Source organism: Colossoma macropomum, unplaced genomic scaffold (genome assembly GCF_904425465.1).
Source record: "Colossoma macropomum unplaced genomic scaffold, Colossoma_macropomum, whole genome shotgun sequence".
In the NCBI taxonomy this organism is placed as follows: Eukaryota; Metazoa; Chordata; class Actinopteri; order Characiformes; family Serrasalmidae; genus Colossoma; species Colossoma macropomum.
The window spans coordinates 17,556,539-17,569,401 of NW_023494806.1; positions in this window are offsets into that span (position 1 = coordinate 17,556,539).

Below are 12,863 nucleotides of genomic sequence, written 5' to 3' on the forward strand. Positions count from 1 at the left end.
CTAAACAAAAGTCAGAGAACACATTTCATTTAATGAAAAGACAAATGTAAATGAAGGAAAAAACAAAAGTTTCCAAAACTGGAGTTAAAATGATCAAAAGATTTAGAGAAAATGGGACTCCTAATAAACAAAAAAAACCACAGCTGTTTCTGTCCATCCTTCTACTGTGAGAAGACGATTCAATGCTATGATTGTGAAAGGATGTGTAATTGACAGGAAGCTGTTACTGAAAAGGAAATAGACAAAAAAGAAGAACATTTACAGATCAAACAAAGAAACTGCTGGTGTTCTCAAAACAACTGCCGCCCCAGAAGGTCATTAAATGTGTTTGGGATAACATGGATGATGAAAATTGGAAAATGCAACTAGCATCTAAGACTGAACTTTGGAGGTGTGGAAAAATATCCTTGCAGATTCTCCCAAAAAGAAGTGAAGCTGTATTAAAGGCAAATGGGGAACATGCTAAACAGGAAAAAAATGATTTAATATTTTGTTTTATGTTATTTTATACATTACGGGCCACTGGAAAAAAGTATCTAAAAATGTTATTTACCTTGGCAGTAAAAATGCTAATATCAGCATTAATGCATTAAGTAGTTATTTTATGTATGCCAATGTGTTGGCTTATCAATTTTCAAACCACTCCTCCAGGACATCCAGTAATATTTATTATTACTTTCCAATATCTGGTTTGCTGTATGATTATGGCTTTTTAACATGTTAAATCAAGTGTTCTGGTGATGGAATTTAATTAATCTGTGTGATGGCTGGAGGCTTGGAGGAAACATCTGGAGCCAAACTAGCTCAGAAGATATCAACTTCTTCTCTGAAACAAGAAATTCTTGCTTCTTTTTGATGTATTTATGTTTATTTGCATTTATTGTAATGCACACACACAAGAACACTTATTGCGAAGAGTAAATCGTTTTAATTAATGTTTAAGTGCCTAAGACTTTTGTACAGTGCATATTTTTTGCATATTTTCTGCTTTTTTTGCACTGATGTAACTGAATAACTTCTACTTCAAGGCTGTTTTTGTCGCTGATATTTTCACAATACTGTATAAACACAATCCTTTACTTTGTCCTTTGTTAAAATTGCATAACCAAGTATAATTGATTAGTGTCTTAATTCATATTTTTCTATCTTGCTATGATGATTTGTCATCATTATATCACTGACCTGCATAAGTCTCTCCTGGCTTAGTGCTTAGCTACATCTTTCTGGTCTTTTGGGTCAGATGACCCAAAGTGCTATAACCTTAAATAACCTTTTTTGATATGATGTGTATGTTGACAACATATGTTCTTTTTTGTTCCGAAATGCTGCAGGCTTTGTTTTGCCACAAATATTTGTGTCCGTAGGCCGCCACCTTTCTTGTCCAGTTCACTCAGAATCTGATTGGAAACGATGAACGTTGATGTTAAAAGCACACGCTGTAAGACTTACGTAAGAATGGCTAACTCTGCCCAGTGCAGTCTGACACTGGGGCTGCGTGTGAAAGAGACTGGACATCAGGGACACAGAGCAGCTTATCTGAATGGGGGGCTTTGGAACTGATGTTAGCTGGAGTACAGAGAGTGAGAGAGGGAAAGCAAGTGAGAAGTCTGATGGCTGCTGCTTTAATGGAGTTACGTAACATAGCAGTGGAGAGGTGAAATAGAGGGGGAGAGCGAGCGGGATGCTTTTAAAATCATGCTGCTCATTGGGTGGTAAGTTAATGAACTCCATAGCTGGACTGTGGACAGAGCTGGACTGTGGACAGAGGCTGTGTGGACAGAGGCTGTGTCCAAAACATTCACTGTATAATGCACTAATTAGGGTGTCTACCATTTTTACAGTGTCAAATACAGTGACTAATTTCTGCGGTTTAATAACACATCATGAATCTGGTGTGGAATTTTTTTTCAGGACCTTTCTCAAGAACAAATTTAAGAAAAAAACTTAGGAACATATTGGTAAATGAGGCCCAATGTTCCTTAGTGAGGGACTGCAGAGTTTTGGGTATTTAACCCTCTAAAGTGAATAATAACACCAAAAGATTCAGGTAATTCAGAGAAATCTGTGCATGAAAAAGGCTGAAAACCACAAATGAATGCCTGTGACCTTCAACCCCTCAGATGGCACTCAGCATGCTTCTGTTATGGACATCACATGGGCTCCGGCATTCTATGACAAATCGTTGTCAATGAACACTGTCTGTCGCTGCATCTACAAATGCAATGTTGAGACTGTACTATTCACTGTGGAAGGCAAAAAACAGAAACGCTGCTGACTTCTCTGGGCTCAAGTATCCGAAATGGACTGATGTACAGTGGAAACGTGTACTGTCGTCTGACGAATCAATCTTTCAGATTATTTATGGAAATTATAGACATTCTGTACTCTGGGCCAAAGAAGAAAAGGACCATACCAGCATAATGTTCAAAATCTAGTGTTTGTCATGATATTGGGTTATTTATGAGGAATCTGGATATCTGTAAAAGCACCATTAACACTGAACACATTTTAGAGGAAAATATGCTGCCTTTTAAGACACTGTCTTTTTCAGGGATGTCCATGCTCAGCTCAACTTGGCAACACCAAGCCTCATTCTGCACATGTTACAACTGCATGCAGTCCAGATCTGTCTCCCAGGGAAAATATGTCTTATTGAAATTTAAATGTGTCTTATTAACAACAACAAAGGCTCCTCAAGTTACAGAGATCACACATGCACTGCTCAAAAAATATTGTGTTTGTAGGCCTAAAGGCATAAAAAAAATGCTTTTCAGCTTTATAACAGCTTTTATAACAGCTTTATAATGCATGAAAATAATTACACAAGCACTATATAGAACACTACATAAACATTGATATAGGAAAGCAGAGTTGGTTTCCTAATCAGTGTTCCCTACATTGGAACACTATAAGAAACATTGTAAGAAACAGAATTTGTACATAAACAGTTTTGTGTGCTAACATTACACTGCTTTTTTCATGACTCTGCAAAGATAATCACATTCCTTTGCATTCAACAGAGTGCGTTATACGTATTCTATGTTGTGAATAGGCAACATTGTACACTACCTGTTACAGTTGAAATTGTAGCAGTGCACTGGATATTTTCCACTGTTTTCCAACATCTCTACAAAATGGCAGACTCCAAAAATAGTGCACTATATAACAAATAGAGCCTAGTTTCAGACATATCCAGTAAATTCAATAACATCCTCCCCTGATGTAGACTGTAGCCTCAGGGCTGCAGCTGGGGACTGTCGGAAAACACAGCCCAATACAATACCACTCAATACTGACCGCTAGTGTGTTCCACAGCTGGTCACTCTTTAGTTCCAGTACTGTACTTAGACCTCCTGAGAGACACCAAGCAGCCACTTCATTAAAACCAACTCCTTCTTCCTACATTCACTGTCCACTGTATCAGCTCCACTTTCCTATAGGTGCACTTTGTAGTTCTACAATTACAGACTGTAGTTCGTCTGTTTCTCTACATACTTTGCCCAGTTTTACTTTGTTCTTCTGGTCAGGACCCCCATGGACCCTCACAGAGCAGGTATTATTTGGGTGGTGATCATTCTCAGCATTGCAGTAACACTGGCATGGTGGTGACATGGTGACACAGCAGTGCTCCTGGAGTGACTGGTGTCCATTCACTATCCCCTCTATTAGACTCTTCTGTCTTGATTGTCCACCTTGTAGATGTAAAGTGAGAGAAGATAGCTTATATGTTGCGGCATAGTTTGTGTTGGTCATCCTCTAGTCTTTCATCAGTCGTCACAGGATGCTGTTGGCTGAAATGCTTTGGTTGGTGGATGATTCTCAGTCCGGCAGTGAACAAAACCTTGTGTCTCCAAAGTGGTAACAATTGGAATTATGCAGCTATAACAAAAAAAAAGTAAGGTTATGAAAACATGTTTTAATATTGACAGGTTCTTATGAGAAAAATGAGGTGAAGCAAGGGTCCCATGCATTACATTTTTAAGGGGGCCTAAAATTCCTAGCTGTTCCTCTGCACAGACACAGATGTATCTTGCCAACTGTAGGCCTGTATATGATGAATTAATCTCTTCAGTGGTGGGTATATGCCACATCCACTAGTGCTGTGGTATGTTTTTTGGTGAATTTCATGGCAGCATCAGTTTGCTTTTCCCAAATACGACTGAAGAGCTTTTAGACTGTTGTTAGCAGCCTGTCCATGTTGTCTGTGATATTTTAAGTTCCATTTTCAGATGTAACAAGATCGTGCGTCACTTTTTGCCTTTCGCTTCGTCCTTGTCCAAATTGGCTACCTTACCTCCTCAGAAAGCCCAAGTGGCTCATTATGGTGATTGGAAAGTGTGTTGTGTGAGAGAGAGAGAGAGAGAGAGAGAGAGAGAGTGCGAGAGAGAGAGAATGTGCACATTTGTGGGTGCAGGCGTCTGTGAGAGATACAGAGAGAATGTCTGTGTGTATATATTTGGTGTTTTTGTGGATGGGAGGGGCAGCGGTGACCCCATTCATAAAACCCAGGATGCACTCCCATCTTTTATTAATGAGACAGAAACGAAGCTGCCTTTCCCTCTCTGAAGTGTGTGAAAATAATCTGTCCTTTATTCTTCATATCTCTTTATAATCTGACCATTTGCTTGCTCACAGTTTTTAGTGTTTATGTAAGCCTTGGCTGAAGCTGTTGACCCATTAGTCTGGGCCTTGGAAAACAGAAGTGTCTGGAAATGTCCTAGCATACAGTAATAACACACTCAAGACCATGCATTACAGTGCTTTTACTACACGTGCAATGGTGTTATGCACAACATGAACTGACTACCATATTGCTTTTATAAAACAATAGCAAAATACAATATGATAAAATACACCAGCATTTAATAAATGATGTTATTTAATGTTAATAATAACTACAATAAACCATTATTCCATGATGTAATGTAGTTTGTTAACAGTATGTCTAGGCTATGGTTGCCAAGCAACATAGTCAAAGATTATTTCAAAGAGAAAAGTAATATATATAAAAAAAACATTATTTGCAAAATATTTTAATAACGCATTATGTATACTGTTTGTCTTTTAGTGTTCAAATTGTAAAATGGAATTCTGCACTGACTCACACTCTGAATTTCTTGTAAATATAACAGTGGCTATAATAGGATTTTTTTTTTTTTGGTGGGGACATAAATAAATGCCTTCAATTCAAAGAACTCCATAATTATCGCCTACTATCCCCAAATACAACTAAACAGAAAACTTTATTAAGCATCAACTTAAATACTGTTACAGCTTATTCCCTATATTATTCAGTGTGTTTTACATTCAGTAGTAGGCTTGGTAAAACATCTAATCATAAGGCTTATCATATATGTGAAAACAAAACCAACTTCACCGCTCTCTCGAAACCTTTTCATGTGTCATGTGTCTTAAATTATAAATGTCCATGTTCTGCTGCTGGGAAAGTGATTCTTCTTCAGAACTCTTCTTGTTGACAGCAGGGATCAGAATGAAAAACTCTAATAATCTACACGACTCATGAGAGTGGCATGTTCAGAATTCAAGACGGCAAATTTCGCCACAGGCGACAAATTTGCATGTCAACCACTGATGTGCTTGTGAGTGGTGAATGACAGCAGAGGGACACTTAAAGCTGGAGTAGGTGATTTTGTAGAAACCAGAAAGTCTGAGGCACCAGAATGGAACTGCTGCACCATTTAATGGGAAAATTTGAACAAGAAGAACAAGATTTCAGCTTTGTACTAACATTAGTGTTGGACTAATACATAACATAGCTACATAGGTAGCTAGTTACAGTGGTGCTTGAAAGTTTGTGAACCCTTTAGTATATTATATTTCTGTGTAAATTTAACCTAAAATTTCATCAGATTTTCACACAAGTCCTAATAGTGGATAAAGAGAACAAAATTAAACAAATGAAACAAAAATATTAGATTTGGTCATTTTTTTTATTGAGGAAAATGATCCAATATTACAGATCTGTGAGTGGTAAAAGTATGTGAACCTTTGTTTTCAGTATCTGGTGTGACCTCTTGTGCAGCAATAACTGCAACTAAACATTTCCGGTAAGTGTTGATTAGTCCTGCATATCGGCTTGGTGGAATTTTAGCCCATTCCTCCATACAAAACAGCTTCAACTCTGTTATGTTGGTTGGTTTCCTCCCATGAACTGCTTGCTTCATGTCCTTTCACAACATTTCTATAGGATTAAGGTCAAAACTTTGACTTGGCCATTGCATATTATTCTTTAACTATGCTTTGGTAGAACAACTCGTGTGCTTAGGGTCGTTGTCTTGCTGCATGACCCATGTTCTCTTGACTTTCAGCTCAGAGTCAGATGTCCTGGTCCAAAACAGGCCCAAACCATGATACTACCACCACCATATTTCATGATGGGATAAGGTTTTATGCAAGAATGCAGTGTTTTCCTTTCTGCAAACACAGCGCGTCTCATTTAAACCAAAAAGATCTATTTTGGTTTCATCCATCCACAAAACATTGTTCCAGTAGCCATCTGGTTTGTCTGTGTGATCTTTAGCAAACTGCAGATGGGCAGCAATGTTCTTTTTGAAGAGCAGTGACTTTCTCCTTGCAACCCTGCCATGCACACCATAGTTGTTCAGTGTTCTCCTGATGGTGGACTCATGAACATTAACATCAGCCATGGTGAGACAGGCCTTTAGTTGCTTAGAAGTTACCTTGGGTTCCTTTGTGACCTCATGGACAATTACACACCTTGCTCTTGGTGTGATCTTTTTTGGTCAATGACTCCTGGGGAGATTGTATTTCCTCCATTTGTAAACAGTCTGTCCAACTGTGGACTGGTGGAGTCCAAACTCTTTAGAGATGGTTTTGTGACCTTTTCCAGTCTGATAAGCATCAACAATTCGTCTTCTGAGGTCCTCAGAAATCTCCTTTGTTCGTGCCATGATACACTTCCACAAACATGTGTTGTGAAGATCAGACTGTGGTAGATCTCAGTGTTTTAAATAAAACAGGGCGGTCACTCACACCTGATTGCCATTCCATTGATTGAAAACACTTGACTCTAATTTCACCTTCAAATTATCTGCTATTCCTTAAGGTTCACATATATTTGCCACTCACAGACATGTAATATTAGATCATTGTCCTCAATAAATAAATGACCAAGTCTAATATTTGTCTCATTTGTTTAATTTGGTTATCTTTATCTACTATTAGGACTTGTGAAAATCTAATGAATGTTTCGGTCAAATGTATGCATAAATATAGAAAATTCTATAGGTTTTCAAGCACTACTGTGCACTACCTGTCCAATCTGTAACCTGTCACTTTCCAGGCCTTTCAGCTCCCTCAGGTTTCGCCACCATTGGAAAGCCATACTCTTTGACCTCTTGCTTTATCCAACTTTCTTCGAAGCCTTTTCTACTTCTGTTCTACTTCTACTCCTTTTCTTTCTTTCTTTAGCACTTTAGGCTGTACCTTGTAGGTACCTGAGTAACATTCTCTGCCATTCTTGTGAACTTAGTTCACTACCTTTCTGTGTGTGATTATTTATTTTAATTTAATTTAAATGAATTTACTGATATATGTGTGTTTACTGAAATATACCACCATACACACACACATTTAGCACAGTACTAAGCCACAAAATTCAATGTAAATTGATGTATGGTGTCATATTGATGTATATTGAGAACTTTTTAGGACATGAACATTTTAGAAGAGGAACTGTTTTATAAGAACCATTCTAGGATTTCAGGATGGTTGTTGTGTCTACAGTCTTCTGTCCTGAGAATTCCTTGGAGCTAATCCTGTTGGGAAGAGCATTCAACCTACTAGATCTGCCTAATACCCCAGCAGTCTGGCACTAAGGGGAGGGGGGTACAAAAGGAGACTGAAAAAGAAATGGAGAGAGAGAGCAATAGGGAGAGAGGGAGAGAGAGAGAAGGGCCAGCATTAGTGAGAGAGCCAAAGCAGACAGAGACAGGAAGATAATCAGGGCTGGACTGAGAAAGAGGGTGCCACCCAACACCCGGCAAATGATTCATTTGGTTTATTTGGTTTTTTTTTTTTTTTTGGGCCTCTCCAGAGCAAGCAAGTTATCGCTCTAACCCCACTATTCCTTACACATGCCACTTGTATCCCATTTCAGCAGCTCCATAGCAGGGTGGACAAGAGGAAAAAAGAGCAAAGCTCCATCTGCTCCACTGATAGGATTCCTGGATGGTCCAAAACGTCTTATTCACACCATCAGTTACTGCATTTAACTGACCCACATTCAGATTACACATACAGCAATTACACACAAGCCCCATGATCATAAATCATATGTACAATCCTGTAACAAATGCAATTCTACAGGACTTTTAACAGTAAAGGGCAGATTTATTATTTTACAGTATTGCACTGTTAAACACAATGCATTGTGGCCGCACCTAGTTTCACATTGCTCACCCATGAGACACCCAGTTGCCAATTTGTGGGTTTTGGGGTTTGTTTTTTTTCTTTTTATTCCATGGCTTAGCAGCGTGACCTAGCCTAAGGATAACAATGTGGTCCTTGCTGGTTTCAGCTTGGTGCATGCAGACACACACGTACGCTGGTAAAGTCAGCCTCTGCTCACATAAATTACTATTGAGTGAGATGGATTGTACTGTTAAACACAATGCATTGTAGGAAATAGAGTAATGGAATACATCTTCAGATATGTTGACTGTTCTTACAAGGATCTATTTCCTTGGATACTTGGGTTAACATTATATATATACTGATCAGGCATAACATTATGACTATGTTTCTATGCTCATTGTCCATTTTATTAGCTACAATTACTATATAGGTGCACTTTGTAGTTCTACAATTACAGACTGTAGTCCATCTGTGTCTCTGCATTCTTTGTTAGCCCCCTTTTACCCTGTTCTTCAGTGGCCAGACCTCCATGGACCCTCACAGAGCAGGTACTATTTGGTTGGTGGATCATTCTCAGCACTGCAGTAACTGTGTGTTAGTGTGTGTTGCGCTGGTACGAGTGGATCAGACACAGCAGTGCTGCTGGACATATATTTATATATAAGAAGTATCTAAAAATTTAATTTAATTTATGTGATAAAGTATCCAAGCCGATGCATACTTGTAAGATTATTCAAGTTTGTTCTCTGTAGAGGATGTGTTATGGTTTTCACTTAGAATTTGGGGGTGTTCAAACTTCAAATCAAACTTCAAGTGTTCTGACCAAAACATTAAGACCACATGCCTAATATGCTGTCGGTCCTCCATGTGCTGTCAGAACATCTCCGACCCACCAAGGCATGGACTCTACAAGGTATCTTAAGGTGCCCGGTTGTGTCTGGCACCAAGATGTTAGCAGCAGATCCTTTAAGTCCTGTAAGTGTGTCAGGTTCCAGCACATCCCACAGAATTTGGAGAATTTGGAGGCCAGGGCAAAAAACTCTTTGTCATAATCCTCAAAATATTCCCAAACAGTGTGTGGCAGGGCACCTTTTTCTCCTGAAAGAGGCCACTGCCATTGGGGAATACCATTGCCATGAAGGGGTGTACTTGGTTCAGAACAATGTTTAGGTGGCATGTATCAAATTGACATCCACATGAATGTTTCTACCCAGGATTTCCCAGCAGCATTGCTCACAGTATCACACTGCCTCCAACAGCTTGCCTTCTTCCCACAGTGCATCCTGGTGCCGTTACTTCCCCAGGAAAAAGGCACACGTGCAAGATGTAACAGAAAACAGGCCCGTTGCACCTGGCCCCTTACACATCAATGAGCCTTGGGTGCCCAACACCCTGTCATCAGTTTGTGGTTTGTCCCTCCTTGGACCACCATTGCTAGGTACTCACCACTGCTGACCAAGAACTCCCCACAAGCCTTGCCATTTTGGAGATGCTCTGACTCAGTTGTCATGGAGAGAAATCCCGCAAATTAATGAATAGCCTAAATAAAGTAGAAAGATCACTAAATCATGTATAAACAATATAAAATGATAACAGTAAAACAGTTAAAATGAATGAAGTCATTCTAAAGATGTGAACAACACGCAAATTCTCATAGCTTACAGAGAAGACAAAGCCTTCAGTCCAATGGCCACAGCTGCTGAGCCCAGCAAAACACCAAAAATAACCAATCTTTGGTTTAGTTACTGCTTTCCGTTTGCTGGGAATAAATGGCGTTTGGTGAAGTTACTTCACAGTGAGCCTGATGACCATGACTGCCATTTTATTTCAGCAGAGGAATGTATTTGTGAAAAGACTATGTCAGATAACTGAGTGGGCGGGCCAAAGCTTTTCAGTTGCGGGCGGGCGGGAGTGGGAACAAACTATTTCAGTTTTCTGTTGGAGCGGGATGGAATGTTACGGGAGCGGGTGGGCACGGGCCTGTTTTTTCAGACCTCTATCATCCAGTATATTCCTTACCTTGACATGTGTTGTTGTTACGAGATAATCAATGTCATTTGCTTTATCTGTGAGTGGTCATTATGTTTTAGCACATATTTATCATTTGAAAACCCCAGCTGCCCTTTTACAAATTTCACTATGCATAGACCAATTGAAAATAGAAGTTATAGGGATTTGACCGGTATATTTATGGATTATATATAACATCTGAGATCAAACAGTAAATACACTTCCAAGTAACAATCTATTCATATGTTTGAAACAATGTTGTAAGGACACCTGCCTAGTCTAATTTGAGCCTAGTCTCATTAGCATTGTTAATTGCCAATGTTTTCATAGCTAACTACAGGTACATACTATGTAATCTAGGACAGAGAGAGCAGTTAGTTAAATGAAAATACTTACACCATGTAAGCAATGTCATGAATTTTAATGTGTACATATGAATAACAGGCTTCTTGGTTGTTCTCAGACCACAAGATATTACTGTCCAATTTGGCTATTCATTTGAAAAGAAATGGAGGAATGGAGGAAGTGTTAGTTTACTGAGAACCTATTTGGTAGAAAAGGTTATTTTCAGGCTCATATTATCAAGATCCTGTTTTTCTTTCTATTATTGTATTTCCTTTTATTCAAGTGGTCACATGTCACAGGAAATGGACTGAACAAAATCTTTGTGTTGGGATGCTTTGATAAAGCAGCAGTGTTTTCTTATACAGTAAATTAAAAATCTCCTGTTCTCTTGAAGACTGGCACTTGAAAGAGACTTGAAATAGCTGAGTGATGACTCAGAGCACTATAATTCATAACTACAATAATTAATGACTCAGCAAAGCATGGGTAGCCAAAATCAGGGAGCATGCTCTGCAGGCCAGGGAAGGAGAACAGGCAAGTGGCCACACCTTGTTTCACATTGCTAAACCATGAGGCATCCAGTGGCCTCAGGGTTTGCTTTCTTTTTTTATTACAGGGCTCAGCCTGACCTAGCCCAAAGATTACATAGAAGTCCATTCTGGTTTCATTGTGGTGCATGCAGTCCCACACGTACACTCGGCCTCTTCTCACACAAATTAGGCATTAGAGCCAGACGCTGAAGCCCTGCATAAGTGTTCCGAAGTCTTAGTTAACTAATGTCAATTAGCAGGCACAAGGAGCATCTCCGCATAAGTGCTTTTTGCGTTAAATAAACATGCTTTGACTTTCTGTCATCTGCAGTGAAATAGTTGGGTTGCCAGGCGCTGCGTCCTTGTTTGAGCAGTCTGTCACTGATGGGACAGAGATAATGGGCTTTGAAATGGAAGAGAACAGCATGTTGTTGGTGGATTTGTTTGTTCTTCTTTAATTAGTCACTAACTCCGTCATATCAGCTTTGGTCTTTATTGTTGTAAATGAGGATTTGGCCCGCTGTGTCTTTATGGGCCAGGTACTGGAAAACATCAAGTCAAGTTATGAGTGACTTTACAAGGTGAAACTTCCATGCAATTTTAGCTGCCTGAAACCTACATTTAAAAAAATACACGCTTTCATGGCATGATGTAAAGCCTTCTACAACTCTACTGAAAGTGGCTTAACACCCAGGCGCAACAGTTGCAACCATCTTGGCTCTGTGAAATAAGTTTCATGGAACGGCCAGTTTTTCAAAACAATCATAACACTACCGAAAGTTAACCAAATGTGTCAGTAGTGATTGTTTCGGTAGTGACAATTTCAGCTCATTTTTAGCAGAACTGAAAAACACAAGCCAGTACATGACTAGCAAACACAGCTTTGAACAGTTAAGCACACATAAAATCATAATATTTTTCACAAAAAATACATTTATTGCAGAAAACGTGTTTCGGTAGGGACAATTCTCAATGTTAAACACTGATTTTCAGACTGTGGGACGCATTTACTTCAAAACAATGGGATCTAACTCCTCACCATATGGCCATGAGGGACAGGGATGCAGTCTCACTTCCTTTCAACTTTAAAAGTAACATTAAAAGTAACTTTAAAAAACACACCAAAAAAATTACACACTATTTTTACAAGTTGAAATTTAGGGGTTTTCATAAAAAGTGCACAATAAATGATAATTTTGTATATTTTTAGGTTTAAATAGATCTAACATAATCCTAATAAATAATACTATAAATAAATATTTAATTTAGTTTTTTTCACCTTTTTGGACTAATTTAGTAGAATGGCCCATATATGTAAAGCCAGCTTTAGGAAACTGAAAATTCAGCAACTCTGTGTCTTCATTTTGACAATGATGGAGGCATGAGATTAATTTTGAGAACCTTCATTTTGAGTCATATATATATATAGATTTCATTTTAATGTGCATGAATATAAGAATGATGGCCATAAAGTGAAATTATGCCTTATTACAATGGCACAAACCTTAAATTACACCACCAGTGCTTTCTGAAGACCAATATAAATATAGGTCTTAATTTTATTGCAACCGATGTTCCAAG